The 17,810-nt window shown below is 38.8% G+C and overlaps 1 protein-coding gene across 4 annotated transcripts in view; it reads left to right on the top strand.

Moving 5' to 3' along the window:
- The window catches only part of ZNF516 (zinc finger protein 516), a 101,752-nt gene that overhangs the window by 24,144 nt on the left and 59,798 nt on the right, over positions 1-17,810 (top strand). The window lies entirely within an intron of this gene.

Here is a 17,810-nt window from a genome sequence, read left to right as displayed (position 1 = left end):
TTCTTGGCCAGCTGGAAAAATGTTAGAACAAACTTCATGGCAAGACACAAAGAGAATAATTAAAACCTTACATGTAGTTTTTCAGCTGTTGGTTGTGTTTCTTTAGAGAATTTATCCAAATAATTATAGATAAAAGTAAGTGTAACACTAGCAGAAAATCTGCCTGTGGATGCTGGAATTGAAGGCTGAAAAACTGTGATTTTTTGCACTTTTTATGATTGATTATTGATGATTGTGGCAACTCTCCCTGGAAAGGCTTTATTGTGCTGAATGAATGTGACCAGCTTTTGACTTCAACCTTTGTTCTGCAAGGTACTTTAAATGAGGAGCACCTTTGGTGCTCAGCAGCTGCATTTCTTCCTTTAGTGCTTTAATCGGTGCAGAACAAGAACAATAATGTGGAGATAACTTAATTATAAAATGCATAGATGTTGTTTCACTTACTTGCTCAATAGGCCAGAGACTTGGGAATATGAACCAGTGAAGCAATAAGCATTCTTCTAATAAGAATGCATTTACAAATGAAATAGCTTTTAAATTTGATATTTCTGTGCTATGCTAAAGATATGTTGTGCTTTTATGCTTTGGAGTTTAGTATGTTCTTGTCAGGGGCTATCAGAGTAGTTTAAATATTTTGGGTTGCAGATCCCTTATTAGGAAATGCAACGTGATCCAAGTGGTATTGGTTCAGTTGTGCTTTTGGTTTATTTGATGTATACAGAAACATAGTTCTCCTCCGTTTTGTGAAAATACCATTCTAATAATATCAGTACAAAATGTGGGTCTTTTCCTCAAGCCCCACGCTGTGCAGTTAAACCTAAACTGGGCTAGGAATTGCTCTTTTTTCTTTTTTTTGCAATACAAGCAGGAGTTCCTTATTGGCATAGCTCACCCCCGTAATTAGCTGCTGCCGCACAGGCGTGGTGGCCCAGGGTACAAACTATTGCAAGCACATCTCTGGATCTGCATGTGTTGTTTTCATTTACAATGTTAATGTAGATGACAAACATTATTAATACAGTGTAATTAAAGACTACATCTATAGCTTTCTGACATCTCTGCAGTTTGTTTTATTTTAGGCTGCAGGAAGCATTATGAACTCTGAAAAAGCTGTAAAGAGAGATTAATGGAAGTTACTAAAAATAATTTGAGATTTAAATGTGGAAGCCTGTAAAGTTACTGCTTTTTTATTTCATTATTTCATTCTATTTCATTTTATTTCATTATTTCATTATTTAATTCTAAACTGCTTTGGTCAAGGGCTTATGTAGATTCTGGGTTAGGAGAAATACTTTAAAATAAATGTTGGGATGAAGTTTGATAATAGACGAGTCCAACTCTTTTTAATGTTTTAAAGTTGTTCTTCAGTTGCATTAGACCTTGTTGCACTGGTACACATCTGGTAATTAGTCTCTTTTGGCTGGATTTCCCTAACAGTTTGCCTTTGTTAATAGCTACCAACTGACTCTTATAAAATAATTAAAATTTTATTTGATGGTATTTCTAATATGATGGCCATATTGTTGCTGGAAAGTGAAATCAAGCTGCAAAATTTCTACAGATGAGCTTAACTGTTTCAAACACAGAAACTACTGGTTTTGCAGTGAGAGCTGTGAAATATAGTGTGTGTGCAAATACATTGATAATGTCCTCTCTTCATAGTAGCGTGTTCTTTACTGAAAAGATTTGTGTACTGAATGCCCTTTAAATCTTACTGACATCTTTTTTATATGTCATTGTTTAAGATTTAAAAAAAAACCCTGTCATTAGTTACCAAAGTTTATTAACTTGATTTTTGTTCCTTCCCTTTGGCTGCAAGAGAATTGCTGTGAGTTGGTCACTGAGGTTCATTTGCTGTAGGCACAAGGAGGATGTCTCTGAAGCCTCTTGTAAGCAACCATGGCAGTGTCTGATTTGCAGTAAAGGAGGTGTCTGTGTTCCTGACAGCCTGTGAGGATGGAAGTAGTGACACACAGATAGAGCAGGTAGCAGAGTGGGAGATGGGTTTTTAGAGTTTTGTGGTTTTTTTGTTTTTTTTTTTTTTTTTTCCCTAGGTAGTCAGCACTGTTTGCCTTCCCAGTTTGAAAGTTGTGTATTCAGCTCTTTTGGACACTGTTGACCTCTCGCATGTGTTCATAAAACGTCAGGGAAGGGAGTCCTTTACCTTGCCAAGGAGTATTCCTGCTGCCACAGATGGTGGCTGTGCTCTGGGTGGCTGCAGCGCCAGCTGTTTTGCAGCTTGCCGTCAAAGATAAGCCTTGCCCTGAAATTCTGTGGCCACATAAAAGTGATTCCCCACCCTGTGACTGGAGGTGGCTGGGCTGTAAGATCTGAATGTGGGGAGGCCTTCGCCCTTTTCTCATACAGCAGCAGATGGCTTTGGATTTGTTGCTAATAGTCATGGGAATGTAAGAGGGTCTGAACTGGGTCAGACTAAAGATTCATGTGCTCCATCCCCTCTTTCCTCTGACAGTGCTTGGAGCATCAGGAGTCTCTTGGGGTACTCTCCCAGTTTGACCAGTTTGCAGTTCAGTGACTAAGCTAGAGGTTATATCAGTATTTTTGTTTTCTTAGCCCGGATGGGCTTTTCTTTCTGGAGTTTGTCCATTTGCAAATATTAAGCCTTACATGAACTGATTAGATAGTGGTGACGTGTGCTAGGCAAACTGGGAACTTAAATTTTGGGTGTCTTGGTTTCCAGCTGATGTCCACCGCGTAGGCTCAGGCAGGGTTTAAAAAGAATTCCAGTGCAAAAAGAAGTAATTCTAAATGTATAAGGAAAGTAAATGTCAGCCTTGGACTTCAAAACAAAAACTGAAGGGCTGGTGTCTTCCTTCTTGTATGGTTATAAGTGTCCAGTGAGTGCTGAAGTCATTGCAGTCAGTCAGGAGGGACACTTAGAGGTTAGAATTTGACCCTCAGTTTGTAACCAAAGCCTGGAGTGGGTGTAAACCTCTTGTATGCTGGCAGTCTTTCTGCAAGCCCCGAGATTAGAGAAACTTTTTGATTAAATGAGCTGTATCCAACTGCCATAATGGAGTTCCCAAAGAGCAGTTCCCTCAAGAAGAGGTATCATGTTGATCAGACAGGGCCTGTTGATGGCCAAACACCACTTCAGAGGGTGGAGCAGCTTCTTTTGGTCCAGTCATCTAAGTAACAGCATGAGACAACCCTTTGCACCTTTGGTTTGTAATCTGAAGCATATGAAGGAATGCTGCTTTCACAAGTCCCAAGTTGATAATACACTAGAGAATAAGTGATGAAACAGAGGCTATTCTGGACTTGATTTTCCAGCATTATTGCTGTGTCTCAGAGGGATGGTCTGTTGACTTCTCCTTTATGGGATACCTTACAATTTGGGCTGAAATAACCTCTTACTGGTTTCAGTGTTAGCAGATGCTGTAGCTGTACCCAAGACAGTTTTTCAAATGACAAACCCAGTGAGACACAGTGGGGTTTGTCAACTCCTTCAGAGCTGTCTTGTCTTACAATGGTGTTGTCACCATCTATTCTACTTATATTCAGGGTTATGCTAGAAACATTCTGGCAGAAGATCTTTCTTTGCCTAAGTTTCTGATTACCTCTAAATCCCATGGAGTAAATGGAGACTATGAATGCTCTGTGCATTTGACCATCCATCCACTGAATGCGGGTGGGATTGTTATGGCTCCCTGTATTAATTAGATGTTTGTAGGTAAGCTGTTGTAAGTTTTTGAGGAGTATTTTATGCTTGAAGCAGCAGAGCAAAAGAATACCACAATTGTTGCTTTAGTTACTGTTTTCCTGCTTACAGTTTTGTCAGAAGAGAAGGTAGCCCAAAGCCCCTTTTTCTGCAGTCCAGTGGTTCCAAAGAGAAGATGTAAGCCTGTGAAAACTTGGTGGTTATTGGAAGAGGCTTGAGATATGACTGAGTGTACTATAAAAGCTCAAAAGATGAATAAGAGAATCGACAGACAAGTTTTGGTCAAAAACGTCACCTAAGCTGATGGATGTACCATGATATTTGAGCGCTTGACCCATGAGGTTTAGTGCTTTGAGTTGACAGTACTGTAACACCCATTTTTATTGTGCTTTCTCTGCAACTTTTCGATATTGTTTTCAACACCTTGATTTTAAATGTTAGTTGAATGAATCATGCTTGAATTAATCACATTCAGGAGATACTTCTTGAAAGCCTGTCAAAAAAGAAGCATGTCAGAAGGAAGGACAATACTTTTAATTGTAAACCTTTATTTTTAGAGTTGAGATCTTGAAAGGAGTTGTCATGTTTGAATACAAACCTGATACAAGGGTTTAAGGAAAAAGTTTCTTTATTTATACAAAATACTCACTTATAGATAAGGTGGTGTACTTTTGACCCCATAAACAGTAGTAATAATGTGTGTTTTTTTCTTTCAAGATTGTGGTTTTTTACTGTTGGTCAAATTGAGGCTGTTTTTTTCTAACATATATGGCAAGTTTTTACTTGTGAGAAAATAATCTCTTCAGATTATAAACAGTAGCTTTGGTAAATGTACCCATTACTTAAGGAAGTGAGTACAGGTGTGCTTATAAAAAGAAAATCTTATCTGTTAAAAAAATAAAACCCTAAATCCTCTAAAGTATTAGCAACTATTGTAGCTGACTCTTGTAAACCTGCCAAAATTAGATTACACCTGCCTAAAAATGTGCTTTTAGGCAGGCATTTTCTACAACTTATGCTTGCTATTTCTACTGAAATATAAACCTCCCTGGCATAGATTACTTAGTTTTTATTTGTGTGCTCTTTGTTTAGTGCTGCAAGTGGAGTAGCCATGTAGTACTAAAGATAATATATAGTTATAAATGGTTTGTTTTGGTAGTAAGAAGTGTCAAGTAAGTGTATTGTAGCAGTTATTTATATATAGAGCAAATATAATACTGTGCTGTTACATCATGATTATTTAACACTGTCTGCAGTGTAGAAATATATTAAATAGGGAGTAAATGAGTAATAAATGGGCAAGATGCAGAGAAGTGAAAGCAATGGTAAAGATGGATAACCTAAAATAGGAAACTGGTCTTTATGTATGTGGCCAAGACAAATGGCGTTTGTGTGTTAGGAATAGCATCACAAAACATCCCATAATGAACCAGCCACGCTGTAATCCATGCTTATTTGTTGTGTAACAGGTTTAAGGATTTAGCAGTGTGGCTCAAATTCTGCTCTTGGAGTTAGGGAGTCACAGTGATGTTGTGCTTCTCTGGTGGAAAATCTACTTGCTTCAGCATTGCCCTGAGGGGTGAAGGAGTATATTTCTATTTGCAGAATGGGAAAATGTGTGATATAAAGCAGCATGCTCATGCTGGAGGAAAGTGAGTTTGAAAAGCTTTCAAATCATACTTACTGTCCTAGGTGTAGAAAATGACTAGCTCCTATGAGAAGAATACGTCACTGAAGTGAGCATCACCTCTAAGGATCTTACCCTTTAATTTGATGTTCTATATAGCCTACATTTTTTCCAGTTGCTTATAAAGAAATGGAGAGAGAATTGTAGCACTTGAATTCTATTTGTCATTACCCTTCTTGTTATTAAATGTAAATACATAACATTGGCTGGAAGTATATGTTTCAAATAGGCAGACAGGCTAGAGGCCAGTGACATGTGATTTATGCCTTGTTAGCTTCTTTACTATCTTGTCTTTACCATTTATTTGATGGTCCTTTTGGTTAACTTAAGAGATGAACTCTGGGTAGGTAGAAGAAGGGGTTAGTTTACTTTTGGAGCTTATGGGAAAGAAATTATTTCACAGCTTCTGTCTGTACCTCTGATGAAAAGAGAGACTTTGACTCTTTGAAAAGGTGAATCTTGACTTTATAATGATAATTTACTCTTAGAAATTATTTGAAGTTGGAACATTTGGCACTGTTTAAAAGTACATAAAAGAGCACATATAAAAGATCGCAAGTTCCTGCCTTGAGGAATATACATACCAATTAGAACATAGCAATATGTAGTACACGTATTATGCATTGGGGGGAAAAAACTATACAAAACTGAGTGATGGATTTAATTTTAGAAAATAATTTTGAGTCATTTGTGGGAAATATAATTTAAGAATTAATGAAAATACAATGAAAAACCAGTTCTAAATGCAGTGTCAGAACACAAGGTCGTAAGTGGGAAACTGATATAAAAGCTGTATTAGGGAGGGTGAGTCACTGCCCACACAAAAGAGAGTAGGGTGGAACTGTATAGGTCCTTGAAGAAGAATGGCGCTTGAGCCTCATACGCAAGGCATTTGGCATGGGTGTTGCCATCCTTTGACTTTTGGGACAGCAGCAGTTGCTGAACAAACAGAGGGGGACAAGTTACAGGCTTGGAGGCTGGAGATGGTTCTGTTGTAACTGAGGATATAAAAGCCTGAAGAGTGGGCATCCTCTGGGGAAGAGGACAGAAGGGGCAAGAAGGAGGCGTGTGTGTGTGCTGTATTGTCCTGGCAAACAACAAGCCAATGAGCAGGGACTGAGACTGTACTAATGAGCGAGAGCCCAAATGGAAGAATTAGTCATGAAGGGCCCAAACAGGCTTGGGAGACATAAGGAAGTGAAAGTGCTCCTGGAAGAAGCAGAAGTGTTGGGGACAACTGAGAAAGGCTGGAGGGCAGGCAGACAGGCGAGGAAGAGTGGGGAAAAGACACGGCCTTTAAAGTACATCTGTGGGATGGCGGTGGCCAGGAGGGGAGTGTGAGCCTGGCAGCTGGCCTCAGGTTGCCCAGGAGGAATCTGACAGGCAGGCATCTATGGATAGCTGGGGGTAGGAGGCATGGTGGTGACAGCCATGGTGTCACCATGAGGTGGGGTGGAGCCAGGCCAGAGGGTAGCGGTGCCACAGAAGTGATGTGGGATGGGCAGGGACGTGGGCTGTGGTGGAAAGTGCAGTGACCCATACGGCCATGGTGGTGTGTTGAGGTCGCTGTTGTGAAGAGTGGTGAGAGGAGAGGGTGCTGGTCTGTGCAGGTGGTACATACACTCATTTTCTGAAAGCAGTAATAAAGTCTCATTAGTACTTTGTGATGCAAGCAGATTGTTTTTTTTGGTGTATATAATTCTTGTTTTTCTTACTAGTCCATAGATTTGTCTTGTAAGTTACGGTTGTGGTGATGGAAAAATAAATTAACCAGCAACAGCCTGTGCCATCAGACCTTTCTTCCTTGCAGGCTTGCTTGCTTTCTATCCTGTGAGTGATAATTTCAGAGGTTTTGGTTTGTTTTGAAGTAGTTGCTCAGCTTTTGAGTGTTGAGGCTGTTACCAGAGTATCTAAGTAGGGGTGACATTTGTTCTTTTACTCTTTTTTTTTTATACTCTTAACGCTCCCTTCCTGTACTAAAGGCGAGCAGTGAGCTCAGGAATTGTTTTGGAGATATCTGCCCAGGCCCTTCTTTTTCACACATTTTCTGCATTTGGGTAAATTTCTGTCTATCTTTGGAGTTCTGGGAAAGTGCCTTGTACACTGTAGGTGAAGGACTGTCCAAAGATTCCCAGTCTTTGATTAAATTGGAAGGAGAGGAGAAGTACATGTATGAAGTAGTTCTGAACAGAGTTATTGGGGTTCATCTTGTGATTCCACAATGTCCTGACCTGCCAAATTCTGAAGCATGCTTTTTGTTGTGCTGTTATGAGAGCAAAGTGACAGTGCTGATAAAATATGCTTTGAAATTGTATTTATAAGGAGTGGATAGGATGTTTGTCTCTTTTAGGTGATACACTGCAGTGATGTTCCACAGAGATAGTTCAGCACTTCATACCAAAATAAGCCAGACCAACCAACAGCTGAAAGATTTGATTTCAGGTTTAGTTTCTTTACTCCTAACTGGGAGGTTTGAAATTCAGAAAAAGTTATCTTGTGCTTTATAGTCATTTGACATACCAGACTATTCTTTTCTTCTCTTTGTGTTTAAAGAAGTAAACAAATGAAAAGAAGAGAAAAGTAGCTATTTCACTGTGCAAATTAACTTATGCTTTATGGTTATGCCACTTTTATTGTACTGGCAACATGTGTTTGGTTTTCTTTGCTGGCAGACACAGGCCGGTACAAGACTCAGTGTTATTTCGAAGCTGGATTTATCACATATGTAATGGAAATGGCTTTTAGTTATGATAACTGCAGAAAAGTCTAAAATTAACTGTTTGAGTAATGAAGCAACAGCTGACATTTCATCTATAGAACTACTGGAGAACTTAGAAACTTTTGATCCTTCCTTTAAACTGCTAGCAGTCATCTGTCTTACTGCTATGTGTTAGATAAAGTCATCATCACAGATACACTTGTGGATGGACTGATCTTCAGGAGTGCTGTGTACTTCAGTATAAAGGAGGAGAAATGAAGGTATTTTTAAGACACTGGTTATCCACAGATTGGCCCTCAGCACTGTCTTCTGCCAGTTTGGAACTGGTGGTGTCATGGAGCCAAAGGTGTGTGTGATTTAATCAGTGTAGTAGGTCCTGAGTCTCAGCTGGGATAGAGCAACCTTCAGCTTGGGTGGTGAGGGATCTCTGAAGTGCACTGTCTTCGTCTGGGCCTGGGCATAGTCTGCGTGCTTGACATTCAGAAATGTTGCAGAGAATGGAAAAACTGTGATTGAAAGCATTAATGAATTACCTGCTTAAGTTCTTAAGAAGTTTAAAAAAGCTTCCTAAAATAGAGGTTGTCCATGCTATTTGTGCTTTACAGGAGCTTACAGTGAAATACTTTATATATACACATACATGCACATACATATCTCTATACACACAGATTAAAAAAAAGTAACCCAACATCTGCAAGTGAGATTTTTCCAGCTGTGTGTTTTGTGAATTTTCTGTTGCCTCTCAGTGCTATCTCACAAGGTAATGTTTAACAGAGTACTTTTATGGTTTATTGCATATGATTATTCATTCTTGTATTTCAGGGCACGGTTCCTCTGCCTTTCCCCTCTACTTTTTCTGTCCCACTCCTTCTCCCCTCCCCCCAGGTTTTTTGTTTTTTTTTTTTAATGCACTCTTTTCGCTTTTGTTAAACTGCTTTATAATTACTTTATGATCTGGTGGAGGGGGGAGAAGTAAGCAAACAAATTGGTGGTGTCCCTTCAGAAATAATTTTTGTTACAGTAAGACATTAGTAGTTAATCAAAGCACAGTGTTGCAGTTCTCAGTCTGTTAAGAGGTTAACGCTTGGCAATGCTTCTATTTATGAGGTAATGATTTTACTGTTGCAGTTTGAGCAGTAGGATACATTAGGTATAAGTGAAATTAATTTATTACCTTGAATTTCTTAATTCTTCACACAGCTTATCTTGCAGCAATGGCCCATAGAAATAATATTTACCTTCCATTGACCTGGTGATCACATGTCTGTACCTAGTAAACTTGTTTGGTATTAAACATACAACTTTTTGCATTTGTGGTCTGCTATGGACAAGTTATAGCACTGCATGAGTCTGCTGAAGCACTGAAGTTTGTTCCTTACTGGTGCAATTGTTAGTTGTGACAGTGAAATTTGGGTGGGCACTTAGGGCAGGGTTGCTTGTTGTAACTTCTGCTGGGGAAGGAAATGAAAAATTCAAAACGTTTACCTTGAATTATGCTCATGTTTTTCTTCCGTTCAGGTCTTGATGTATACAGCACAAAGGCATTCCAGTTTTAGTTAGCAGCTTCTGAATTGATACAAATTGATTTCATGGCACTGTGTACTCTTATGGCAGCAGAGGATGTGGTTTGTGTGTAGCTTGTGTTGATGGGGCAAACGAAAGAGGCAGCAAGAAGGGGTGGGTATGTGTCTGTGTGCGCCATGTACTGCATTCCTGTGCTTTCTGCCAGCTGATTATTCTGTCCCTCTTCTTCTATACAGATAATGTAAAAATTGCAAAAAACATAAGTATGTCCTTGTCATGACACTGCAAATAAAAAATAAGTACTTCTAAATTTTGTTTTGCTGTTGTAAGATAGAAACTGAGCTCGGAACAGAGCATATTAACAGAAAAATACCCTGCCCATACAGTTTGAAATCATCCCCCACACTGAAGATTAAAATAGCCATGTTACAACTCCATGTAAATTGGTCTGCAGTGGAAACCCTAACAAGATCATTAAATATAAAAGCACTATCGGATGTTGGGAAAATACTGTGCTGCCCATATATATATGCATCTCCACAGACATGCATGAATAGACAGCATCAATGCCATCGATTTGAATAAGGAAGTAATACACAGGATTGAGGTGACTTTGCTTATAACTGACTCACTTTTTTGTTTGAAACTATCAGAACTGTAAATGTTTCTTCAACTTTTAAATCTTGGGTTTTGGGAATAATATGCCATTAAAGTAGCTCCCTTGATGGGTGTGGCCAAATACTGTTACACTGTAGTAAAATGGAGGGTTTTTGTTGTTGTCATTGGGGTCTTTTTAAGGCTTTTTCTCTCTTTTTTTTTTTCTGGAACCTAAGTTGATGCTTATTTTCAGAATTAATGATATTGTTACAGCATGTCAAAATAAGAGCTTTTGACTTGCCAATATATATCAGTAATGACCCTAGGAAAAGAAAAATCACATCTGCACTGGTGCAGTTCTTGGCTTTTCTAGGGCTGATCAATAATCACATTGTGCATTCATTCCCACTAGCCCCCCACCCTGCAGGGTCAACTTTAACTACCAAGTCTTTACATTTCAGAAAAAGGACATAGGCTGCCTTTTGCATTACTAGTATCAGTCTCAGTGTTTCTTTTGGGTCTAATTTACTGTTACCCATCAAAAAAATCAGTAACTTCTTGTTTTTGTAAAATTTATTTATCTGTAATTTTTCAGGAGAGCTTATCTCTTCTGCCTTCTGGTGCTGTGCTGAGAGGTCTGGGTAGAAACTGGACTCAGGATGCTGAGGTTTGCTATGGTTGTGCTATTCAAATGGATCCTCTCTTGATTGTATTGTAGCATCTGACAATGACAATGGGAGAACAACAGTTTCAGGGCCTCATGTCTGGATGGTAACACAGCTGCTGCAATAAAGTCTTGTTATGGTTGACCAGTCACATTTGGACAGTTATTTCTAATTAGAAGTTCTTATTTGTGTTGCATTAGAAAATAGTTTGAAGCAAGCTGGTAGATGTTTGGATGAAGTTAGTTCATTTTCTCCTCTTTGCCTTGAAAGATTAATGTTGCTTTTTGTTTTGTCCTGCAGCCAGAATAAGTAGCCTTGAAAAAAACCTTGCTGTTAAAATAAGCTTTTTTTTCTTTTTTTTTTTCTTTTTTTTTTTTTTAATATAATGTAATGGTCTCCAGCAACGGCTGTAAATTAAAGGATAATTGTGGGTAGTTCTGTCAGTGTTAGACATCACCAATAGTTTTAAGTCTTGTGATGGCATTTTGTGATTTCTGCATTGTAGGGTTTTTTTTTCCATGAAAGTACTAGTGTTAGTGGTTCCCTTTTATTCATTTCTTCATATTAGGGGGAAATGTAGTTTGTTCATAATGGATTATTGATTGGTCTGTGAACAGCAGAAGCCCCAAGGCCTTGTCATCAATGGTACTTACTCTCCCAATAGTGAATGCATCGCTTCATGCAGCCATTCGCAACCTCAGTCTGTAGAATATAAGCCCGTAATTGTTACTCTTGTGCAGCACAGTTTTTAGGGAGAGGAGCTCTTCATTGTCATTATGGGATTTTCCCCCTCAATTTGTTCAAAGAATGGTCCCTTTGTTTTGGTAGCAAGATAAAGCTTGTCCTGGATGTTAATGATACATTTCAATTCATTGCTTAGAATACTACAGTGTAACTAGTAAAGTACATTTCTTTGTCTCTCAGAAGACAAACACGCACAGTACACTAAAACACAAAGTATGTACTGAGTGGGTGACAGCTCTGTGTTTCTCAACATACACTTCCCCCCACCCTCCCACCCCAGGCTTGCTCCTGAACTGATTCCTGAGGACCCACAAAAAAAATCTGGGTTACAGAAGTTTTGTTGACTTCATTTTGAGAGCGATCAGCTCCTTGCAAACTTGTGCCTCCAGCTTTTTCAGCATTAGTGTTTTTACCTTTATTTCATGTATTCCTTCCTCTGCTAAGGGTGCGGCATCAGTTGGGAAAGGCCTGACTCTGCTTTCCTGCCTGCTGCTCGGAAGCCTGCTGCAAAATGTCATTAGCTCATGGAGGGAGAAAGACACAAAAACACATGATGTATTTGGAGAAGCTCAAAATAATATCTCAGGGTTGAGACAGCAAACTTTGCAAAGGAGAAGAGCTTCACCAGCTGCAGGGGAAGGCTGGTTGAAAATAATTAAACAAAAAACGTTTTGCAAAATGCTGCCCAAGGATTTTAAAAGCCTGAGTGGAAAGAGATTAATAGAAATTTCTTGTTTCTTTTTCCAGAAGCTTTTTATTTTTGTTTTTCAGTCCTGTGTCAATTTTGGCAGGCTTCAACAGATTTCAGGAGGTCTGTTGTCCAGATTGCTACTTCTGATAACTGAAGACATTTGGAAAATTTGCCAGTCTTCTGCAACTGGCTTGGGATTTTTGGATAGGTTTTTACTGGGTTAGTTCGGTTTACTCTCAAAAAGTCCGTGTAGAACTATGCTGCCTTTACCCTTGCAAGCTGCAGAATGCCAGAATTTCCTGCAAATTCAGGTACAGGCTTCCTGTTTAAAGATAAGCTCGTTCTGTGCTCTGGTGTAGTCTGTGGTCCATAGTCAGGTGATAGGGTCTGTAAGAGGCATTTGGGTAGGACTGGTGTTGGCAGGAGTGAGCTTTAGTCAGGGTGATGGACTGATGAGCCCCGTGGGATGTGGCTGTTCAGAAGAAGCCATGTCCCCTCACAAAGTGGGGAGGAGGGTGTGCAGGCAGGGCAGGGCTGGTGTGTGTGGAGGACAGAGTCTGCAGCCTAGGGAGAAAGGTCCGTGTGGTTCAGCGAGCTCCAGGGCTGGTGGGGCAGCTGTAAAATGTCCTGTCTTTTGTCCCCTCTCTTCCTGTACTTCACTCTTGTCTTGCCCTGAATGGCAAAGCCTGTTTGGCTCTGAGGTGATCTCAGCCATCTCAAATCAGCAGAGAACCTCTCTCCAGGTTGCTGTTCTTCAAAAACACAACTTCCTCAAATTCACCTAGATATTTACATGCTATGTCCTATTTCATCATCTAGAAGAAATTTCAGTAAGATACTTTTCAACATGATCGTGCCTCCCATAGGTTTTTTTGTTTGTATTTTTTAAAGTCCTTGTTGCTCTTGGCAGAGGAATATGGTGGAGTGGTTGCAGTGTATGTTCAAACCTCTTTGAGATTAGAAGAGCAAGTATTTCTCCAGTGCATTTCCAGTCCCATCTCCAGATGGGACTTGAAATACACCCAGACTGAAAGCAGTTTGTTTTAAAAGATGCACTGTGCTATTCAAATATGTCTGTGTAGCTTCCCAAATTGTGTTTTCTTCTTTATTATTTACTGAAGAGTTTTCCCTTCTTGCCACTACAGATCATGCAGTATGATTTTAAAAATAGTATTTAATTGAGGAGGAATTTAAAAGAAATATATAGTTTGCTTGTTCTGTTTTGGAACAGGAATACTTTTGTATGTTTTTCTCTGTCTGCACTGCACAACATATTTGTATGTGAGAAATGAATTTGCAATTATTTTTCCAGTGTGATATCTTCTGAATTCTTTTTGTCTTAATTTATTCTTTTCTTAACCCCCCCCCCCTCCCCCCCCCCCCCCAGTTTTCCTGTGTTATTTTCAATTTTTCTTTTTATTAATTGTTTTCCAAGAGGCACAAAAGGTCCTTAGGAGGCCGTGTCTTCCTCTGTGGACCTGTGGGCAGTTCTCAATACCTGGTCCTCTTCCAGAGTAGGACCAGGTGGGATGAAGAGAAGAGTAGTTACACATAGTGCTCTTTCCCTGTACTTCTGGGCATGCTTCATTGCAAGGATAAATGATGCTTCATTGCAGAAGTTGTGAGGGTGCTGCTGCCATGCACCAGGGTACCTGCTGAACTGCCAGCAGGGACAGGCTACCACAACCTCACTGGGAAAGCCATGGATGGTGATGGAAAGGATGCTGGGACTCTGTGATCACTTTGGTCAACTGTGCTTTTTCTGAAAGGAAACAACTCTGTCCAAGTTAGTTTTAAAAACCAAAGGAGTTTTGAAAAGTCCTAAAAGTTTGAAATAGAATAAATTCTGACAAGTAATTGCTTTAAGCGGGTAGGAAAGTTTGTTTTCTCTTTGGAGGCATCAGGGGAATAAAACAAAGTTTGTTTTTATTTATTTGTTCCCATGTGGGTCAAGGCAAAGAATCTAGTGAGGCAATTGTGCAGGAAGAAACTTTATAACTAAAATATTTGTCTGTGCAAAGACATTATTTCTCAGCATACTCCCCCACCCCTCCTGATCTTTGTTCATTTTTCTCTTCCATCTTGCTTTATATACCAAACTCATGTGTAAACAGTGATGGTAAGTGTATTTTAAAAGGAGCTGAAAATGCCTCATGGATAGTGGCCAGCTGCTTCTTACATGAACTGCTGATGCCTAGTTCAACAACAAAAACTGAATCTAGTTTATATGCCCCTTAAGAGTATCACAGCTCCCCCAAGTAGGTGGATGGCATTTGGAATAGACTGCAGTGCCATTGAGACACACAAAATATTTTTAAAGACTGTATCTTAATTTATGGTTTACATTCATTTTACATTCACTTGTGTTTTCCTATGGCTTGCCCCTCTGCTGGTGGGGATTTCTGTGCTGTGCCAGTCTGGGAGGAGTCTGCGGGCTGGGTGTGACTCTGCTATGGATTGTGTGTGATGAGCCAGTGCTATGGAAGTTCAGGGTGAGCTTGGACCAAAACAGTGAAGGGCTGCTGGCTATCACCTGAAACACTTCAGTAGCCTGAGGGTAGCTGGAGGTGGCTGCATTCCATGTGTGCTGATAGAGAATTATTTCAGAATACTTTAAAATCTTGAATTACTTCAAATGACAACTTTTTAAATTATCACAGTCAGCCAGAAAGAAATAAAGATAACTATGGCAAAATTTTACTCCTAATGAAAGAGTGACTGGTGGTGTTTGATTTACCAGTTATCTTTCATCCATTGTGCTATTTTTGATGTTTAGTATTTAATCCCAAGGTAAAAATTATTCAGACAGAATGTTACTTTCTATTGTTAGGATTCTTTACCAGTGTTTTTTCCCTTATTTTGTAAGTTCATTTTTCTAAATTAAAGCTTTTTTCCAAAGTTGTGATTTTATTTACTACTTTCCAGTGAACCAGCTTTGCTGTTCTGTAAAGACACTTCTCTGGAAGAATTACTTCTAAGTAGCCTCTCAAATGATATGAGGAGGGAGAAGTGAGTTGTTTATATATTTTACCAAAGCCAAAGACTGACCTCCACGTACTGTGTAAAGTAAGCTCAGATTGGGTGAACACCCGTCATGCCCCTAGAATTTTGCCTGTGGAGTATCAGATTTGAAATTTTGTTGAGTCTTATATGTGCATGAATTCAAATAATTCAAGTGTAGGAATGCTTTATTCCAACTTTTGAGTCACAGATTGCAGTGTATTGGGCAAGATAAAGTAATAGAGATGAAAAAAATTCTCAGAATATTTTTGTGAAGATGATAACACTTCCATTAAGTATTTTAGACTAATAAAATTATTCAGTAGTTTTTAAGTCTGACATTTTTTCCCCTCAGGCCTAATTTAATACAGGACTGGGAGGATCTCCTGTGAGTGGCTAATACCCTTACAAGTAATGCTTTCTTCATAGCCTCATTTTCATAACTAAGTTTCATTAATGAAAATGCTATAAATAATTAAAGTGAAATATGTCAAGAGTAAGCCCAGGGAATCTGTGGCCAAGTAAACAAAGGGACTCTGATGCTTTGGATCTACATGTGCTTGGAGTGCTGCATACAGCAGTCTTGTCTAAGCGTGGCTCTTAAAGCTCTTTTGAACTTTCAGACAGGAAACACTGCAGAAAGTTGAGTTAAAATGGGCCCTACATTTTAAAATAATAATTTTTAAAAAGTTGTTAGTCTAAAAATCAGCCTGCCAGTAGAAGTCATATGTTCACTAATGTGAGCTGTAGAAAATTAAGAATGTAGAAAACATGGTATAAAATACATTAAAAGATTTGTTCCCAAAGCTTTATATTTTTTTTCTGAAATGGTGTGGAACATTTCAGAAGAAGCTGTTGCTTGCATTTAGCATAGTATACTTGAACCTGGTGTTTCTTTATATGATTTAATGACTTTTAGGTTAAATCTTTGATTATAAGACAATATGGGTTGTTACTTGGCAGTTTTGTGTTGTGGATGAGATAAATAAGATGTTACTCTTAAGTTGTTTCATCCACTGTTGGGCAATATAAACTTGTATTTTCTGTGTGGTGTGTTTGTACCTTCTGGTGCAGCCACAATTTCAGTGGCTGATATCTTTACTCTAAACCCAGGAAGTTTCTTTTGAGACTGTCCCTCAGTTTGATTTTAAATTACTAATTTCAAAGATTAGTTTAGATTCTGTAGTTTGTAAACATCCTGGTCATATGGACTTCTGAATTTGAGATATCTCTTTTTTTTTGATTAATAAAAAAATGCTTCATTCAAGAAATGAAATTGCTTTTGTCACTCATCCCTTAAATGCTATTGTCAGCTCTCTGAGGAAAAGGTAGTTTGGTTTTGATGCTGTTTTAGAACTCCCTAACATGCTAAATGGATACTAGATATGCAGACAATCCAGCCCAGAAATGAATGTCTTGTAGCAAATAAGAGGGCTAGATTAAATTAAACGTAATGAAATTCTTCTGTAGCCTGTGAGTGAGATGAGCATTGCGACAGTCTTGCTTTTCGTTTAGCTCCTGCTGCTGATATGGTTAGACTGCTTATTTATTGGAGGGACTCAGAGGTGAATACAGTGAGAAATCTCAAAATTTGCAGCTGTAGATCTGTAGCTCTTTGTTGAGTCATAGATGGAAGTGGGAATATATGGTCTCATTAGTGCTCTGCATATTTTTAGCTACATGTTAAGAAGCTGATGTATTCTTAATGTGGCAATAGATCAGTTTTCTTCATTAGAGAATGCTGTGTTCTTTGATCTTAGTCATGTGGTGTTTGTAGTTCTTAATGAGGATTTGGGGGGTGGGGGGAAGATTTTGTTTTACAGTGTAGTAATTGGAAAAGAAACAGCCTATGTGGATTTGATTCATTGTTTTTTGCTGTATACAAGGTACTGGTGTGTTTCATCTTGCACTAAGATACTGACCCTTGCATTTATTCATGAAGAGGTACAAAAATATGTAAACTTTTATTAATTTGCTCTGTTAATTAGAGTTTTTTTCCTGTTTTGTTTGTTTGTTTATGGTTAAAATTCTGTTTCATTGAGGTGGGTGGTGGTGTCATTTCCTGTGTGTCATGTTGACATAAATCACTCACATTTGAGGTAATTTGATAGCTACATTATCACTTTGCTTTGTTAGTTTGAGACTGAAATTTATACTTGGAGGGTCTTTTTAGTTCACTGTCCAGCAGGAAATAACTTATAGTTTTCATGAGTGCTTTGTCAGGCTCTACATTCTTGTTTGCTCTGTAATCAAAGTACTGAGCATCCTCAGCCTTTGCGCCTTTCTGTGCCTGCCACTTCAAGCACAGCCGAGCTGTCTGAGACACAAAGTAATGCAGTTGCCAGCAGGAATATGATACTTACTAAAGTCTTTAGGAAAGCCTTTTATCTTTGGCAAGTAACTATTTTACATGAAATTACACATGATGGTAAAGCCACAGATTTAAAGTGTAATAACCCCCACAAGAAATGTTTTCCTCATTTAAGGTGTATTTTTAGCCG

The sequence above is a fragment of the Lonchura striata genome, chromosome 1 (genome assembly GCF_046129695.1).
Source record: "Lonchura striata isolate bLonStr1 chromosome 1, bLonStr1.mat, whole genome shotgun sequence".
In the NCBI taxonomy this organism is placed as follows: Eukaryota; Metazoa; Chordata; class Aves; order Passeriformes; family Estrildidae; genus Lonchura; species Lonchura striata.
The sequence above is the reverse complement of the archived record's forward strand: the minus strand, read 5'-3'. Positions and strand labels throughout refer to the sequence as shown.